This window comes from Vombatus ursinus, unplaced genomic scaffold (genome assembly GCF_900497805.2).
Source record: "Vombatus ursinus unplaced genomic scaffold, bare-nosed wombat genome assembly UNPS02000580.1, whole genome shotgun sequence".
Lineage (NCBI taxonomy): Eukaryota > Metazoa > Chordata > Mammalia > Diprotodontia > Vombatidae > Vombatus > Vombatus ursinus.
Genome location: NW_020940358.1, coordinates 10619696 through 10635718, shown reverse-complemented (window position 1 = coordinate 10635718; position 16023 = coordinate 10619696).

Below are 16023 nucleotides of genomic sequence, written 5' to 3'. Positions count from 1 at the left end.
TCATTTTATAATTAAAGAAACTAAAACTCAGAAGGGTTAAATAACTTTTGTTATTGTTCAATCACTTCCAACACTTTGTGACCTCTTTTTGGATTTTCTTATCAACGATATTGGAGTGATTTGCCATTCCTTTCCTAGTTCATCTTACTGATGGGGAAATTGAGGCAAGCAGTGTTTAGTGACTTGTCCAGGGTCATACAGCTAGTAAGTATCGAAGGCAGAATTTGAATTCAGATCTTCCTAGCTCCAGGCCTAGTTCTCTATCCGTTGCACCACCTAGTGGCCTAAGTAGCTAGCACAGTATAACAAATTAATGTTAACAAAAAAATAAAATAAAATAAATCAATCCAGATATGAACCCAGGTCTGCTTTTGCTAAATCTACTATATATTTCATTATATCATCTTGCGTCCTTAAAACAACAGACAAAAATCAACACTAAATTATATGAAAGGATAATGATGAAAAGAAAACCTTTAATAGAAATGACAGAAGTTCCCAACAAATCTATTTTAAAAGGTTACTGATTCTGAAAAAAAAAATAGAAATGGAGAAAAGTAATGTCATTAACATATGTTATTGCCATTTCTTAAAAAAAGATTTAAACAATGTTAATCAGTAAATGACTACAAAGAAGACAAGAAACCAGAAACTTCATCATACAGCAATCCCTTGGATTACTGAGATATGGTAGTGAAAGTCAATCTTAATACGGAATATCTATTCATTTTTTAATCATTATGGAAGAGGAGGACTAGGATACGGATAGGAATGTGGGCTAGATCTCTGATTTTAGTAACAAAGAGAAGTTCTGGATGAAGAAACTTTCTACAGAGGCCAGTTGATACCTTCTCTGAAACTTATTGATTATAAGAATTTCCTGGAGTCCTGAAATGTTAATAACTAGGGCAGGGTCACCTATTCATTGTTAGGGGAAAACAAACATATGGAACATTTGATAGGAGACCCATTGAAAGTTTATCATTCCTAGAGCACATACAGTTGAAACTGGAATGAGGGAAACACATAGATGAGAAATAGATAAAATTTTCTGGAATCTCTACAATGCTATATAAATGCTTTTTCCCTCTTATATAGCGCTGTTAACTGTTTATACATCTTGAATATGAAACCACTATAAGAAAAATTCAATAGAGTTTTTTTAATATCTTTCTTTAAGCAATATTGTGGGGTTTTATTTTCTCACCTGTAACTCATTTTTATTTGATTTGATTGTTTAATACACTACTTTTTGAGGTATGAGAATTCAGTTTTCTTCCTCTTCTCAATTTGCCTCTATTTTTTTTCCAAATTAGGATTTTTTTCCTCATTCTTCCTCAATAACACATAGTACTTTCTTTGAGTTATTTTAGGCAACCTCAGGTACTTTAAAACAAAGTACTCATTCCCTCAGGATCTCTTCCTCCCACCTTCAAGCTATACTCCCACCCCTCCTATTTGTTACCCCTTTCCTTAGCTTTAGAGTTCTGCTTAATTTGTCAGCTCCTTTTTCTTTCTTCCATTTATCTATTTATTTAATACTTATCCTCTTTTTTTAACTCTCTCAGTTAAGTAGTCAAGTGAGACCCCCTGCCTTTCCTCTTCAACTTATTTTATTAGTTTTTTTGTGAATAGTATTTTATTTTTTTCCAATTACAGATAGTTTTAAACATTCATTTTTATAAAATTTTGAGTGCCAATTTTTTTTCCCTCTCTTTATTCCTTCTTCCCCAAGATAGCAAGCAATCTGATATATGTTACACATTTGCAATCATGAAAACAATTCCACATTAGTCATGTTGTGAAAAAAGAAACAGAACAAAAGGGAAAAGCCAGAAAACAAAACAAGACCAAAAACAGTGAAAATAAGATGCTTCTATCTGCACTCAAACTCCATAGCACTTTCTCTGGATGTGAATGGCATTTTCTCATCACAAGTCTTTTGGAACTGTCTTGGATCATTGTATCACAGAGAAGAGCTAAATCAGTCATAGATGATCATCACACACTGTTACCATAACTGTGTACAATGTTCTAGTTCTGCTCATTTCACTCAGCATTAGTTCATGTAAGTCTTTCCAGGTTTTTTTTTAAATCAACCTACTCATCATTTCTTATAGCACAACAGAATGTCGTTACATTCATACACCACAACTTGTTCAGCCATTCCACAATTCATGAGCATTCCCTCAATTTCCTATTCTTTGAATGTTGTGGATACATCCACTTACCTTGGTAGTGTACTTTCCAGGGATGTACACATTGATAAGGAGGTGCACATTGCCAGAGGTAACTCAGTGTTTGGGAAGCTCAAAAGGAAAATGTGGACGAGAAGAAGTATTAGACTGACTACCAAACTGAAGTGCTAAGAGCCATTGTGCTGACCTCATTGCTGTGTGTTTGTGAAATCTGGAAAGTATACAGTGTCATGCCAGGAAACTAAATCGCTTCCCTTTGAATTGTCTTAGGAAGAATCTGAAGACCACCTGGCAGGATAAGATACCAGACACTGAGGTCCTTTCTCCAATTAAACTGCTAAGCATTCAAACTCTGCTTCAGAGAGCACAACTACAATGCGCTGGTCATGTTGTTTAAATGCAAAACATATGCTTGCCAAAAAGACTATTTTATGGAGAACTCACACAGGGCAAACGTTCACATGGTAGTCAGAAGAAGTGATACAAGGACACTCTCAAGGTCTCTCTTAAGAACTTTGGAATTGATTGTGTGACATGGGAGACATTGGCACAGGACTACTCAGCATGGCCTGCCCACATTGGATAAGGTGCTGTGCTCTATAAGTAAAGCACAATTGAAGTAGCTCAAAAGAAACACAAGATGCATAAATTTAGAGAATCCACCCCAAATATTCACATGGACTGTTTGTGCCTGACCTGTGGTAGAACATTCTGAGCTTGTATTGGTCTGATCAGCCATAGCTGGACATACTGTAACTTGACTCTACCATAGTGCTGTCATTTTGTTCCTCTTTGGGAATGAAGGACAACAGCCAACTGATTCTTTGCCACCACAAAAAGAGACTATAAATATTTTTGTCCATGTAAGTTCTTTTCCCTTTTTTATGATCCCTTTTGGATACAGACCTAGTAGTGGCATTGCTGGATCAAAGGGCATACACAGTTTGATTGTCCTTTGGACATAGTTCCAAATTATTCTCCAGAATGGTTGGATCAGTTTACACTCCACTAACAATGCATTAGTGTTCCAATTTCCCCACACCTCCAACATTTATCATTTTCCTCTTCCATCATACTAGCCGATTTGATAGGTGTGTGATGGTACCTCAGAGTTTTTTTAATTTGCATTTCTCTAATCAACAGTGATTTAGAGCATTTTTCATGACTATAGATAGCTTTAATTTCTTCATCTGAAAACTGTCTGTTCATCCCTTTGACCATTTATCAATTGGGGAATAGCTTATATTCTTATATATTTGACTCAGTTCTTTATAAATTTGAGAAATGAGGCCTTTATCAGAGACATTGGCTGTAAAAAATGTTTCCCAGTTTTCTGCTTTCTATCCAATATTGATTGTGCTAGTATTCTTTGTGCAAAAACTATTTAATTTAATGTAATCAAAGTTTATCCATTTTGCATTTCATAACTTCTCTATCTCTTGTTTGGTCACAAATTCTTCCCTTCATATATCTGATAGGTAGAATATTCCTTGCTTTTCTAATTTGCTTAAGGCATCACCCTTTACATCTAATCGTGTACCCACTATGATCTTATCTTGGTATATGGTGTGAGTGTTGGTCTATCCCTGGTTTTTGCCATACTATTTTCAAGTTTTCTCAGCAGTTTTTGTCAAATGGTGAGTTCTTATCCTAAAAGCTGGAGTCTTTGAATTTATCAAACAGTAGAATACTGTAGTCATTTACTGTTGTGGCTTATGTACCTAATCTATTCCACTGTTCCATCACCCTATTTCTTAGCTAGTACCAAATAGTTTTGATGATTACTGCTTTATAATATAGTTTTAGATCTGATACAGCTAGACCACATTCCTTTGCATTCTTTTCATTAATTCCTTTGATATTCTTGACCTTTTGTTTTTTTCAGATGCATTTATTATTTTTTCTAGCTCTATAAAATATTTTTGGTAGTTTGATTGGTATGGCACTAAATAAGTAAATTAATTTAGGTAGACTTACCATTTTGTTATATTAGTTCAGTCTACCTATGGACAAATGATATTTTTCCAATTGTTTAGATCTTGACTTTATTTGTGTGAAAAGTGTTACATAATTGTGTTTATATAGTTCTTATGTTTGTCTTGGCAGGTAGACTTTCAAATACGTTACATTGTCTACAGTTATTTTAAAGGGAATTTATCTTTCTATCTCTTGCTATTGAGCTTTGTTGGTAATATATAAAAATATTGATGATTTATGTGGATTTATTTTGTATCCTACAAATTTGCTAAAGTTGTTAAGTAATTCAAGTTTTTTATTTGATTTTCTAGTATTCTCTAAATATACCATCATATCATCTATAAAGAGTGATAGTTTTGCATCCTTATTGTCTATCCTAATTCCTTCATTTTTTTCTTCTCTTATTGCTAAATCTAACATTTCTAGTACAATATTGAATAGTAGTGATGACAATGGACATCTTTGTTTCACCCCTGGTTTTATTGAAAAGGGTTCTAGTTTATTCACATTTTAAGTAATGTTTGTTGATGGTTTTAGATAGATACTGCTTAACATTTTAAGGAACGCTCCCTTTATCCAATAGTCCCTAGTATTTTTAATATGAATAGGCACTGTATTTTCTCAAAAATATTTTTGTCAATTTTTTGTCGAAAAATTTTCAGCATCTATTCAGATAATCATATGGTTTTTGTTGGCTTTGTTATTGATATGGTCAATTATGCTAATAGTTTTCTTACTCTTAAGCCAGCCTTTCATTCCTGGTATAAATCCCACCTGGGCATAGCATATTATCTTCATGATAAGTTGATGTAACCTCTTTGCTAATATTTCATTAAAATGTTTGCATGAATATTCATTAATGAAAATGGTCTATGATTTGCTTTCTCTGTTTTTCCTCTTCCTGGTTTAGATATCAGCACTATATCTGTGTCATAAAAGGAATTTTTAGAACTCCTTCTTTGCCTATCTTTCCAAATAGTTTGTATAGTATTGGAATTAATTGTTCTTTAAATGTTTGGTACAATTTACTTATAAATCTATCTAGCCCTTGAGATTGTTTTCTTAGGGAGTTTACTGATGGCTTGTCCGATTTCTTTTTTTAAATGGGGTTATTTAAGCATTTTGTTTCATTTTTTGTTAAGCTCAGCAATTTATATTTTGACAAATAATCATCCATTTCACTTAGATTGTCAGATTTATTGGCATACAGCTGGGCAAAATAGCTCCTAATTATTGCTTTAGTTCCCTCTTCATTGGTGGTGAATTCACTGGTATTTTGGCTTTCTTCTTTATTATTTTAAATCAAATTAACTAAAGGTTTACCTATTTTACTGTTTTTTTTTCATAAAACCAGCTCTTAGGTTTTTTTTTATTAGTTTAATAGTTTTCTTACTTTCATTTTATTAATCTCTTCTTTGAGTTTCAGAATTTCTAATTTTGTATTTAATTGGGGATTTTAATTTGTTCTTTTCCTAGCCTTTTTAGTTGTATGCCCATTTCATTGATCTCTTCTTTCTCTATTTTATTCATGAAAGTATTTAGAGATATTAAATTTCCCCTAAAAACTGCTTTGGCTACATCCCTTAAGCTTTGGAATGTTGTGTCATTACTGTCATTCTCTTCGATGAAGTTATTGATTGTTTCCATGATTTGTTGTTTGACCTACTTATTCTTTAGTGTTAGATTTTTTTGCTTCCAATTAATTTTAAATCATTTTCCTATGGCCCTTTACCTCATGTAATTTTTATTGCATCATAATCTGAAAAAATGCATTTGATGTTTCTGCCTTTCCACATTAGATTATGAGGTTTTTATGCCCTAATACATGGCAAAATTTTGTGTAGGTGCCATGTACCACTGAGAAAAAGGTATATTCCTCTCTATTCCCATTCACTTTTCTCCAGAAGTCTATCATATCTAACTTTGCTAAAATTCTATTCACCTCTTTAACTTCTTTCTTGTTAATTTTATGGTTAGATTTATCTAGTTCTGAGAGAGGGATGTTGAGGTCCCCCATGAGTATATTTTTGCTCTCTATTTCTTTCTGTACCTCACTTAACTTCTCCTCTAAGAATATGGATGCTGTACCACTTGGTACATATATGTTTAGTATTGATATTACTTGCTTGTCTATGGTACCTCTTAGCAAAATGTAGTTTCCTTCCTTCTCTCTTTCATTTAGATCTATTTTTGGTTTTTGTTTTGTCTAGATCAGTTTTGCTATGCCTGCTTTTTTTTTTAACTTCAGCTGAAGCATAATATATTCTGTTCCTGCCTTTTGTCTTTACACTATGTGTGTCACTCTGCTTCAAATGAGTTTCTTGTAAACAACATTTTGTAGGATTCTGGTTTTGAATCCACTGTGCTATATACTTGTTTTTATGGGAGAGTTCATCCCATTCACATTCACAGTTATGATTACTAACTGTGTATTTCCTACCACCCTTTTTTCTCCATTTGTACTTTTCTTTCTCTCCTTTCACCTTGTTTCTCCTCATCAGTGTTTTACTTTTGATTACTGCATTCCTCAATCTTACCTTCTTTTTATCAACCCCCCACTTTTTTTCCCCTTCCCATTCTACTTCCCTATAGGGTAAGATAGATTTCTGTACCCAACTGAATGTGTCTGCTATTCCCTCTTTGAGCCAAATCCAATGAGAGTAAGGTTCAAACAATGCTCACTTCTTCCATTCTTTCCCTCTACTGTAATAGGTATTTCATGCCTCTTCATATGATATAATTTACCCCATTCTGCCTCCCTCTTTCCTCTTCTCCCAGTGTAATCTTTTTTTATGCCTTAATTTTTATGATCACATCAAAGTCAACTTATACCCACACCCTTTGTCTAAATATACACCTTCTAACTGCCCTGATGGAGATACAGTTCTTAAGAGTTACAAGTATCAGCTTCCCATGTAAGGATGTAAACAGTTTAACTTTATTGGATATCATGGTTTCTTTTTCTTCCGTCTTTACATTTTATGCTTCTCATGAGTTTCATATTTAAGATAAAATCAGAAAATTTTGAAAGTCCTCTTTTTCATTGAATATCCATCTTTTCCCCTGAAAGATTATGCTCAGTTTTGCTGGGTGGTTGATTCTTGGTTGTAATGCAAGCTCCCTTGCCTTCTAGAATATCATATTGAAAGTCCACAGGTCCTTTAATGTAGAAGCTGCTAAATCCTGTGTAATCCTGACTGTGGGTCCTTGATATTTGAATTGCTTTTATTCTTGCTGCTTGCAGTATATTTTCCTTGACCTCATACTTCTGGAATTTGACTACAATATTCTTTGGCATTTTCATTTTGGAATTTCATTCAGAAGGTGATCAGTGGATTGTTTCAATGACTATTTTGCCTTTCAGTTCTAGGATATCAGCGCAGTTTTCCTTGATAATTTCTTGAAAGATGCAATCCAGGATCTTTTTTTTTTATAGTTTTCAGGTAGTCCTATAATTCTTAAATTAGCTCTCTTGGATCTATTTTTCCATGTCAGCTGTTTTTCAAATGAGGTATTTTACATTTTCTTCTTTTTTTTCATCCTTTTCATTTAGTTTGACTGATTCTTGTTGTTTCATGGAGACATTAGTTTCCACTTGCTGAATCCTAATTTTTATGAAATTATTTTCTTTAGTTAGCTTTTTTACCTCCCTTTTCCATTTGGCCAATTCAATTTTTAAGTAGCTGTTTTCTTCATTCAATTTTTGTGCTTCCTTTTCCAAGCTCTTAATTCTTTTTTTTTCATGATTCTCCTGCATAACTCTCATTTATTTCCCCAATTTTTCTTCTACCTCTCTTGCTTGATTTTCACAATCCTTTTTGAGCTATTCCAAGATAACTTTTGGGGCCTGAGACAAATTCATACTTTACTTTGAGGCTTTGTAGGCTTTTTAACATTGTTGTCCTCTTCTGAGTTTGTGTTTTAATCTTCCCTGTCAGCATAGCTTTTTATGGACAGGGATCTTTTTGTTTGTTTGTTTTGTTTCGTTATGTTTGGTCATTTTTAAAAGTTGAGCTCTGATCCTTGGGTTTGCAGAGCAATGTCCCAAAATTCTTGCACTGAACTCTTCTGGCTGTTGGCTTTCTTTGCTGGAGCCTTTGGGGCTGGCAGCTTGTCCTCTGTGCTAAGATGGCCCAGCCTTGTTGCACCTATTGTGACCTGGGTTCTGGGGCTGGTAATTTGCCTGCTACACTGGGGCTGAGAGAATCACAGTTGATCTCTGCTGCCACTGGCCTGCTGAGCCCAGACCGTGGGGTCTCAGTTGCTGATTTGTGCTGTGGCTAACAGCCTCCTGCTGGCTTGCCTGGAAAACACCTGCTCGGGGCTCCACTTCCCTTATAACCAAGTAAGACAGACCTTTACTGAAGTCCTTCTAAGTTATCTTGGGCTAAAAATTGTTTCCTTCCATCTTTTTATGTATTCTGTTGTTCCATAATTCTTTTAGATGCCTTTATTTAATGATGTTTATGAGAGAAACTGGGGTGAGCTCAAGCAACTTCCTGTTTTCTTTCCACTATCTTGGCTCCCCTACCCCCTGCCAGTTTTTTTTAATTTCTATAATCTTTTCTGAAAAAAAATTCTTTCCCTCATTCTCTTCATTACTTATCAGCCCTTTCTCTCTATTCTATTTTTTTATTATTTATTTTATGACCCTTATACAATTTTGTTCTTCTTTTATCTTAGTATTCTTTTTTTGCTTATTAGTTTTTTTATTTTATTTTCTACACTGTTTACTTAAAGCAAAATTCTTCATTCTCTTCCTTATGTATGATCCCTTTCCTTCCATTCCAAACTTTTATTCTTTGATTCATGACTCATACAAATTTTGTCCTTCTTTAGTCTCTGCATTACTTATGGAATTTAAGCCTCTAAAGTACAGCATTGCCTTTTAGATGTTGCCTTCTGGCCTCCTTTTCCTTTTGTGTCTCACTCTTAAAAATAAGAATTTCTCCAGGTGATAGGTGATATTACCTCATCATAATTATTTTCCTATGCCACTGATTATGCATTTCATCACTACTAGCAATTACCCTCTCCATTGTTATTTTTTCCTTTTTCCAATGAAATCCCCTCTGTCAGTTCATGCTATGCCATTCTTCTGGGTGATAGTTACCCTCAGGGACTCTGATTCCCCTTCTCTTGAGCCTGAATGAGTTGTCTTTATAAGCAACAAATCTCTGCAGATTATGCTCATTAAAAGGTTCCCAACTGCCCTTAGAGAATAAATCTTCCTCCATGGGAGCATTCATCAATTGCACCCCATCCTACCACTGAAACAAGATTTCTGCCTTTCTTTCTCCATGTTTCAGTCTATCCCTTTGCTCATACTCCTGTAAGGTTCTCTTCTTCCTGAGAAACAACAGGAGTTATTTTTCTTTCATTGTTAAACTTTGACTTCAATAGGGCATATCTCATGTTCCCTTCTATTTTATCCTTCCCCCTCCTCTCTTTTATGTGCCCTTCAATTTTGTACTATGGATCCACAAAAACATTTATTCACTTGTAGATGGGGGTTTTTAGATTTAATACATGATGTTTTAGGCTTGTTTCTCCACAGTGACTTCTATTTGCCTTGTGCTTTCACTCTTGTCTCTTTGTGTACTTTTAGAAAGAAATCTCTTAATGATCTCTTGGTGGTTATTTTGTTGTTGTTGTTTTCCTTGGTTGATGTATTTGTTTACCTTCCTCATATTTCTACTGTCTGGAGTGTTTGAAAAGACAATAATTTGTTCAAGTCTGGTTCTCTTTCTAAGAATACTTCATGTGCTTCTTTGTCATTGAAAGTCCATCTTTTTTCATTGCTGGTTAGGCTGAGGTGTGTGCAGGATATATCACCTTGAGTAGAACATATTTTTCCATTCCCTCTGGCAGTTTCTAGTGAGTGCTAAAAATTGTCTTATTTAAATTTCTTTTCCTTTCTATTTGAAGGTCATTCTCTTGGTCTCTTGCTGAATCTGTTGTTTGCCAATGGAACTGTTAGCTTTAATCGAAGCCTGCACAGCCTGCCGCCATGGGCTGCTTACAACCCACTGGCCTCTTGTGGCACATAAGGATTTCCTCTACATATGAATGTTGTTTTCCTGTACATTTTTCATGGACTGTCCAACATCTTTGGCAGACAGCCCAAGAGCTATCATAAGTGGCTCGCAGGCTGCAGGTTGTGCAGACCTGCTTTAACTACTATATGTCTTAAAATTTTCAGTCTACTTTTATTTTTCCTGGAAGTAATCTGGATTCTTTTAATTGCCATGTTGTTTTCTGTATTCAGATATTCTAGGTATTTTTAAATTGTTTCCTGTGTTATTGTATTTAAGTGTTTTTTTTTTCTTGTCATATTCTTCTTTTGTTGTTGTTTAGTCATTTTAGTCATGTTCAGTTCTTTGTGACTTCATTTGGGGCTTTCTTAGCAAAGATAGTGGAAAGGTTTGCTATTTCCTTCTCTAGTTCATTTTACAGATGAAGAAACTGAGGCAAACAGGGTTAAGTGACCTACCAAGAGTCACACAGGAAGTAAATGTGTGAGGCTAGATTTGAACTCAGGTCTTCCTGACTCCAGGTTTGGTGTTCTATCCATGGTACAACCTAGCTGCTGCAGATTCTTCTAGGAAACCTACAATCTTTAAGTTGTCTTGATGTATCCTATCTTCAAAAACTATATTCTTTGCTTCCATGTAGAGAATGTTTTCTTTTAACATTATTGCTTTTTGTACCTCTTCTTTGTGGTTGGCCTTCAATTTTGTGCATTTGCAATCCCAATCAATTTTTTTTCTCTTTTGCTTCTTTAGTGAGTCTTGTGACTATTGATTCAAGTTTTTCTGTTCTGCCAATTATTTTGATTAAACAGGCTATAAATTCTGCTTTCACAATTCTTATTTCTCTTTTGAACAATTCCAAATTATCTTGTGATAGTTTCATGTTCTCTTGGTTATCCACAAGTCCCTATGTCTCATCAGCTGTTGATTTATTTTCTTTCATCTTGCAATATTTTTTCACAGATACCTGGACCATTTTAATTGATCTGGAGACCATATTTCTTTCTGTTATTGCTGCCTTTTCTGTTGTTTTATCTGCTTATGGTCAAGGTCTTCTTTGACCACCACCTCTCTCAGCCTGCCCTCCCTTCTATTAGCCTCCTCCCTTTTCTTCCCTTTCACCCTTACTACTTCTTACCTCCCTTCTATTCCCCCTCCCCTGTCTTTCCCCTTTTCCCTCCTACTGCCAAATTCTTCCCTTCTTGAGCCAAATCTGATGAGAGTAAGGTTCAAACAATGTTATTCTCCCTCCCTTCTTTCCCTGTACTGTAATAGGTTTTTGTACCTTTTCCTGTAACATAATTTACCCTTGTCTACCTTTCCCTTTCCTTTTCTCCCAATACAATCCCTTAATTAGATCTAATTAATCCACTTGCTTAGATCCATTTAACCCACTTAATTAATTTTTTTATCATTACATCAAAGTCAACTTATACCCACCCCTCTGTCTATGTATATCCCTTTAAAATGGTGTAATAATGATACAATTCTCAAGAGTAACAAGTGTCATCTTACATGGTAAGGATGTAAATAATTTGCCCTTATTAATAACATACTGCTGTTTTCTTCTTTCTGTCCTGTTTACCTTTTTATGTCTCTCTTGAGTCTTGTATTTGAAAATCAAATTTTCTGTTGAGCTTTGGTCTTTTTATCAGGAAGGTTTGAAAGTCCCCTATTTCATTGAATTTCCATCTTCTCCCCTGAAAGATTATGCTCATTTTCATTGGGTAGTTGATCCTTGGTTGTAATCCAAGTTCCTTTTCCTTACAGAATATTGTATCTCATGCCCTATGATCTTTTAATGTAGAAGCTGCAAGATCCTGTGTAATCCTGACTGTGGTTCCATGATAATTAAATTGTTTTTTTCTGGTTGCTTACAGTATTTTCTCTTTGACCTGGTAATTTTGGAATTTGGTGACTATATTCCTTGGAGTTTTCAATGGGTCTCTTTCAGGAGGTGATTAGTGGATTCTTTATATGGCTATTTTACCCTCTAGTTCTAGGACCTCAGAGCAGTTTTCCTTAATGATTTCCTGAAAGATGCTGTGCAGGCTCTTTTTTCATCATGGTTTTCAGATAGACCAACACTTTTTAAATTGTTTCTCATGGATCTATTTTACAGGTCAATTGTTTTACCAATGAGGCATTTTACATTTTCATCTTTTTTTTTTCATTCTTTTGTTTCTGTTTGACTTATTCTTGCTCTCTCATAGAGTCATTAGCTTCTACTTGCCCAATTCTAATTATTAACAAATTGTTTTCTTCTATTAGATTTTGTGCCTCCTCTTCCATTTGGCCAACTGTAGTTTTTTAAAAAGGTAATTTTCATTTATTTTTTTGTTTTCAACATTTACTTCCACAAGATTTTGAGTTCCAAATTTTCACCCCATCTCGCCCCTCCCCCCACCCCAAGATGGCATGCATTCTAAATCCCCTTCCCCTAGTCTGCCTTCCCTTCTATCTCTTCACCTCTTCTCTTATCCCCTTCCCCTTCAATTTTCCTGTAGGGCAGGATGGATTTCTGTACCCCATTTCCTGTATTTCTTATTTCCCAGTTGCATGTGAAAACATTTTTTTAAACATGTGTTTTTAAAACTTTGAGTTCCAAATTTTCTCCCTTCCTCCCTCCCCATCCACCCTCATTGATAAGGCAAGAAACTAAATATAGGTTATATATGTGCAGTTATGCAAAACACTTCCATAGTAGACATGCTGTGAAAAACTAACTCTATTTCCCTTAAGCCTATCCTGCCCACCCATTTATTCTATTCTTTCTTTTGACACTGTCCCTCCTCAGAAGTATATGCTTCTGATTACTCCCTTTCCCAATCTGCCCTCTTCTCTATCATTCCCCTACTCTCTTGTCCCCTTCCCCCCTATTTTCCTGCAGGGTAAGACAGATTTCCACACCCAATTGAGTGTGTTTGTTATTCCCTCCTTAAGTCAAATCCTATGAGAATAAGATTCATTCATTCCCTCTCACCTTCCCCCGTTTCCTCTCCACTGTAAGAGCCTTTTCTTTTCTGGGTTTTTTTTTGTGGGATAATTTAACCCATTCTACCTCTCCCTTTCTCCTTCTCCTAGTATATTCCTCTCTCACCCCTTAAATTTTATTCTCCAGATATGACCCCTTCTTTTTCAACTCACCCTGTGCCCTCTATCTATCTATATCAATATATACATACATATAATTTTTTCCCCTCCAACTACCCTAATACTGACAAAGGTATCATGAGTTACAAACATCATCTTTCCATGCAGGAATGTAAACAGTTCAACCTTAATAAGTCTCTTATGATTTTCTCTTTCCTGTTTACCTCTTCATGTTCCACTTGAGTCTTGTATTTGAAAATCAAATTTTCTATTTCACTCTGGTCTTTTCATCAAGAATGCTTGAAAGTCGTCTATTTCACTGAATGACCATTTTTTGCCCTGCAGGATTAATACTCAGTTTTGCTGGGTAGGTGATTCTTGGTTGTAATCCTATCTCTTTTGCCCTCTGGAATATTATATTCCATGCCCTGCAGTCCCTTAATGTAGAAGCAGCTAAATCTTGTGGTATCCTGATTGCGTTTCCACAATACTTGAATTGTTTCTTTCTGGCTGCTTGTAATATTTTCTCCTTGACCTGGCAACTCTGGAATTTGGCTACAATATTCCTAGGAGTTTTCCTTTGGGGATCTCTTTCAGGAGGAGATAGGTGGATTCTTTCTATTTCTATTTTGCCCTCTGGTTCTGAAATATCAGGACAGTTTTCCTTGATCATTTCTTGAAAGATGATGTCTAGGCTCCTTTTTGATCATGGCTTTCAGATAGTCCAATAATTTTTAAATTCTCTCCCCTGGATCTATTTTCCAGGTCAGTTGTTTTTCCAATGAGATATTTCACACTGTTTTCTAATTTTTCATTCTTTTGGATTTGTTTTACAGTGTCTTGATTTCTCATAAAGTCACTAGCTTCCAATTGCTCTATTCTAATTTTTAAGGAAGTATTTTCTTTAGTAAGCTTTTGGACTTCCTTTTCCATTTGTCCAGTTTTGCTTTTGAGGGCATTCTTCTCCTCATTGGCTTTTTGGACCTCTTTTGCCATTTGGGTTAGGCTATTTTTTAAGGTGTTATTTTCTTCAGTATTTTTTTGGGTCTCCTTTAGCAAGCTGTTGACTTGTTTTTCATGATTTTCTTGCATCACTTTCAGTTTTTCCTCTACTTCTCTTATTTGCTTCTCAAAATCCCTTTTGAGCTCTTCCAAGGCCTGGGACTGATTCATATTTTTCTTGGAGGCTTTGGATGTAGGAGCTTTGGCTTTGTTGTCTCCTTCTGGTTGTATGTTTTGATCTTCTTTGTCACCAAAGTAAGATAATATAGTCTTACTCTTTTTGCACTGCTTACTCCTGATCCTGGCCAATTACTTGAGTTTAAACTCTTTGTTAAGGTAAAAGTCTGCTTCCCATGTGAAGAGTGTACTGTCCCAAGATTTGGGGGTTCGTACAGCTGTTTTCAGAGGCACTTCTAGGGACCTGGAAATTTTCAGTTCTTCCAAGGTGGTATGATAAGGGGCAAGGTGTTTCCTCTCCACAGCCACAACAAGCTCCACCATGCCAGCGCTCCTCCTCACCCCAGGACTACCCCTCAGAACTCTGACCCAGATCCAAGCACCAGCAAAGGAAGAGATTCCTTCCTCAGCACTGGCAAAGAGATCCCTGCAATCCCCCTCTGATCAACCACTGGATTACCTCTCAGTCTGTGGGCTGGAAGCTCAGGAAAAAGCCGCAGCCCCAGGCCATGCTCGAGACTTGGGGCTGAGACCTAGCTCCTCTCTCACCGCAGTCACAAACTTTTCCCACTGACCTTCTAAGTTATCTTTGGCATTCAGAGGTTGAGAAGTCTGGAAACTGCCACAGCTGCCTGCGATTCAGTCCTCTGAGGCCTGCTCCAGGGTCGCTGTGGCCTGCGCGCCCACGTCGAACTGCGCTCCTCTCTCCGCCAATCGCGATATACCTTTCTGATCAACCATCCAGGCTGTCTTTGGCTGGAAATTTGTTTCACTCTGTCTTTTTGTGGGTTCTGCTGCTTTAGAGTTTGTTTAGAGCCATTTTTTTAGGTATTTGGAGGGCTTTGGGAGAGAGCTCCAGACAGTCACTGCTTTCCCTCTGCCATCTTGGCCCAATTGTATTTTTTAAGGACTTGTTTTCTACAGTTAATTTTTGTCCTTCCTTTTCCAAGCTATTGACTCTCTCTCTTGTATAGCTCTCATTTCTTTTCCCAATTTTTCTTCTACTTCTCTTATTTGACTTTTAAAATCCTTCTTGAGCTATTCCAAGAAGACTTTTTTGGCTTCATACCAGTTTATATTCCCTTTTGAAGTTTTGGATGTGGGTTATTGACAATGTTGTCCTCTTCTGAATTTCTGCCTTGATCTTCCCTCTCCCCATAATAAGAATGTATAGTCATCGTGTTTGCACATGGTATTTGCTTATTTCCTGACCTTTAAAAAATTGAGCTCTTCTGCTGGGGAGCAGGGGCCACTGACCCAATCTTCTTGTGCTGGGAGCCCGGGCCTGGTCACTGGCTTCGTGTGCTGTGGTCTCAGAAGCTGACAGTTGGAGGCTGTAAGGTTGTGGCAGCTTACCTAATGTTGGGCTGGAATCAGCAGCACTGGAACTCTAGGGGTAGGATTGGATAGTCTGGCCCCTGAAGGATACCTACTCCCCGGAGCCTTTCACTCCTCTCTTTGGCTCTTGTCCCTCCAGGTCTTGTGCTGCTTTGTTTGGTTCCTGCTCACCCAGTCCTTAAACTCCTTTCTTTGGCTCCTGTTCA